Source organism: Priapulus caudatus, unplaced genomic scaffold (assembly GCF_000485595.1).
Source record: "Priapulus caudatus unplaced genomic scaffold, Priapulus_caudatus-5.0.1 Scaffold136, whole genome shotgun sequence".
In the NCBI taxonomy this organism is placed as follows: domain Eukaryota; kingdom Metazoa; phylum Priapulida; class Priapulimorpha; order Priapulimorphida; family Priapulidae; genus Priapulus; species Priapulus caudatus.
In genome coordinates, this window is record NW_014577197.1 from 171,180 (window position 1) to 175,347 (window position 4,168).

A 4,168-nucleotide genomic window follows, 5' to 3' on the forward strand; every position below is an offset into this window, starting at 1 on the left:
GAGAGAGAGAGAGAGAGAGAGAGAGAGAGAGAGAGAGAGAGAGAATCTTCGACGTATGCACTTCCCGCAAATTACCAGCGTAACGATTCAACCCGTATATACTCACTCCGCCTAATATGAGATGACATATGACCGGATAGGTGATACACCAGATATGTCGGCCTGATGACCATGGTGATGCATGCTGCTTCTCACGCTGCTGGGGTGTGCATAGCTCCAGGGCTGTGACATAGCAGACCGAAGGGCTATAGTTCTAGAGTTAGGGTATGTATGTCCGTATGTATATTGGCAACGGGGGCAAGTTCGTAACGCTATCATAGTACATATAAACTGTACTATATATAATCTCATTTCATTAGATTTCATAGATTTCATTGTTCATATTATATGTTAAAGTATATTATGCATGCATGCGTGCGTGCGTGCGTGCGTGCGTGCGTGCGTGCGTGCATGTTAGTCACATTACAGTTTATAAATAGATGGTAGTGTGAGCGTGGAACAGACTTTATTCTCCTACCAGTGGAATTACCAGGATTACCAGAACTACCCACATGCAACCTTATATAGGGTTTATGTGCTCTCGTGTACTCTCTTGGTAGCACCAGCTATTAGCACTGCTGGCCGGGCTGGCTGGCTGGGATGGCGCGGTAACACCCAACACCGCAACATGCGGCCGTGTTATATAAGCAGCCACTGGTCACAGGCCCAGGCTGGGTGTGCCACCGCGAGCAACATGTGCGAGCCATCAGCAGCAGACAGCTGGACAGCGATGAGTAATGGCTGGTGTCAGTGGTTTCACGTACATTGCGAAACGAAACCAATCACACACGCAACGGGATCATAGCCACGGCCGCGTAACAGAGCAACGAGCGTTGTTTTCGTTTGTCGTACATAGATGGCGCGCGAATCGACCGCGCAGCCAGGGCGTAGATTGTACTACTACTACCAGGAGTAAGATAATATAGGATCCTATATTATCTTACTCCTGCTACTACTAGTACTAGTACGAGGCTACGCACATTTCGTTACATCGCCCGATCAACTTACTGGGAGTTTTATGTTGCTGTGCCGTGTTGTTGTGTGAGGTTTTTTTCAGTGGACGAATGTTTTTTGGTCTGTGTGTGTGTGTGCCTGCGTGCGTGCGTGCGTGCGTGCGTGCGGGCATGGGAGAGGAGAGGAGAGAAGAGAGAGGGGGAGACAGGTTACTGAAGCACGAAGGGTCGTTGTCGTATAATGGCGTATAATATGTACCCGAGGTAACTATTTGATATGGTTAGGGTTAGGGTGTTAGGGTTAGGGTTAGGGTTAGGGTTAGGGTTAGGGTTAGGGAGTAGGCGTAGGCGTAGGCGACATACTCGTTACTGAACACCATTCAGTTTTCCTTTGTAAGTTCAGTATATAGATGTGTCTAGATGTTGCTTATGATCGAGCACCTCACAGAATTGTCCCCGATACCGAAAGTCAATGTTTTCACGACACGTGCCATAAAAAGATCACAGAAGAGATCAGAAGAAAGACATCAACGAGACATAAATGTGTGCTTGGGTTGCCACATATTGTTTACCGTGCATGCTCGAACACAAGACACCCATCATCACGCATGTGATTCTATGCATCATTTGAACCATATTAATCAAAATTGAAAGACGATAAATCACCATCGTTTGTTTGAACACGTGACAGCAACGTGTGCATGCACCGATCGGTTAGTCGATCCCTGATAGGAAGCGAGCAACAAGTTTTTACGGCGTCTTTCCTCCATCTTTTAATCCCCGGATGGTGGGGGGGCGTTTTCATTAAAAGATCGCATGTGTATATGAAACATTTATATCGCGAGAAATATTATCCACTTTCAAACAAACCTGTATATACGGAGAGATGACAACTTAATGTCACAAACATAACGTCAGTGCCCAGAAAACCATCAGGGCAAATAAATTGTATCCGAATTTCGAAATGAGAATTAAAGAAAGCGACGGGCTGGCCATTAAACGGGTCATGTTCGCCCGGGCTCCTAGGTTAGCAACTGTGAGGCATCTGGTTTGCATTTATCGGTCTGTCACTATCCGGCCTGAAAGCTGCCATAAGCCAGCAAGATGACATGCTGACTCACAACTGAAAATACACTAAGACACTATCCATCGCGGGGAACATGAGCTTCACGCTGGCAAGTGGCCAATTTAGGACACGGCTGTTAGCGTGTGCGAGGAGAGAGAGAGAGAGAGAGAGAGCCAGAGCGCAAGAGTGAATGAAAGTCTGACAGATAGCCGCCCAGTTACTGCAGACATAACCCATCTGGTGTTAACGAGTAAAACTACTTCTACCCTGCTCCGCCAGACGCACGCAGCACGGACGACGTCGTAGGCGCACCGACGCGCGGATAACGCGGGTGGTAAACTCTGCAGCAGTTTTATTGGCTGATGGCTCTCGTATAGCTCCGAGCCATTGAAATTGTATCTGCACTTTATACTAGTTCGCTAACCAATTTATGCCATGTAAACTATCAATTAGGCAAATAAACCTACAAGTTAAAACTGTATAAAACAAAGTATAATACGAATGCATAATAAATCAAGATATTACAATCATCATGACATCTTCTAGCATCATTCTCAATTCGTCTTATAACTTACTAGTGTAATTTCAATTCCGAAAATAGAGAAAATAATATACGGTCATAGTTTCAAGTTCAATTTCTCCGACATAGTATACGGTAGTAGACAAGAAAATACCTGTCTTACGTAGGTAGTACATAAATCTCATAACTACTAACCTCCGTGCCTTCTTCATGTCGCTCACAAACAACAAAACCTACATTCTTCCTTGTCTTAAGTTTAGCCCACAGGCACGATAACCGTGTTGCAACCACATTATAGGTATAACCTGACAAACGGGAGTTTGCCACTAAATTCGACGCACAACAAAGAAACAGACATCGCCGAGCCTGCCTAAATGGCTTTATAAAGGTCAACATCCGGGTGCCTTTGCAACAAGTGATTCACTCAATCGATCAACTTTCCCTATTCGACAACAAACTTAACATGTAGTAAACATAACAATAAACTCCATGTTCTTTTGTAGGGGAAAGTACTTCGATAAACAAAATGTTCATGTGAATAAACTCTTATTTTATAAAAAGTTTTATTTTAAGATCAACTGCACTGTTCTATACATATACAAAACATTCCAATTTTTCGAAACACCATGTCAAATAATGTGTCAGATAAACTCACTGTAAACTGTAACAGTTTAACTGTAACTGTAACAGGTAAACTGTAAAATGCCTGTAGCTTCTCTGCATAATTTCTCTTCTATGCAGTTTCCCTACGTGATTCTGAAAAGGAGGAACACAAAATTTTAATAAGGTTTACTATTTACAAGGAATACGACTACAATTTGTTTGATCAGGGATCAATCAATATATTTCATGTATATATGTTTAAAATTTACCAAAATCGTGGGGTGATACTCCATTAGGAGCATTCCAAACTTTAATATTATTAATGGTTAGGGTTAGGTTATAGGTTAGGTTAGGTTAGGGTTAGGGTTAGGTCTACATATAACGTATAACTACATATAACGACATTAATTAGGTCACACCATTAATGATATCAAAGTTGGGAACACTCCTAATGGAGCGTTAGCCAAATCGTGCAAATTGAGGTCCTGCAATTTCGTTTGCATACTTTCTGTAGGTTTTCCCACTGTACGACGCTCTTCCTCCTTCCAACGCATTATGTCCTCATTTGACGGTTTCACTAAAATGTATATACACTACTCTTAACTGCTTAGTGTCAATTTACGACATATATGAATGACAAAGATTATGAGTTATCTATTAAAAAAAAGTAATGCAATGAGTCAGTTAGCATTTATGATTTGCCGTGAGTATAGTTTATAAAAAGTAAGTTATAGATTACCTTCTAAGTTTGGCGTGTTGCATTTCTGAGTTCTCCTCACAAGTAGGTATAGATTCTTTAGCTTTGGCCTTTAGCAGCCTCTTCAAAAAATCCTTCCTGTGTCAAAATAAATTTAATTTGATAAAGCAATGTTTTAATTAATTATAGCTGCTAGGCTAGTACAGTAAACGTAGTTAACGAGAGACACTATAAACATATACAGAATTTAGGTTATTGACAAATAACATAGATACCTGGTAACGTGCTAC

General features: G+C 41.9%; 1 long non-coding RNA gene across 1 annotated transcript; it reads right to left on the reverse strand.

The window, feature by feature from the left end:
• Positions 1 to 3,268: 3,268 nt before the first annotated feature.
• LOC106805997 lies at positions 3,269 to 3,963 on the reverse strand. The gene is made up of 3 exons (XR_001393487.1): positions 3,921 to 3,963; positions 3,687 to 3,758; positions 3,269 to 3,334 (listed from the first exon to the last, which is right to left on the reverse strand). It is a non-coding gene; the product is annotated as an uncharacterized LOC106805997 (long non-coding RNA).
• Positions 3,964 to 4,168: the final 205 nt, after the last annotated feature.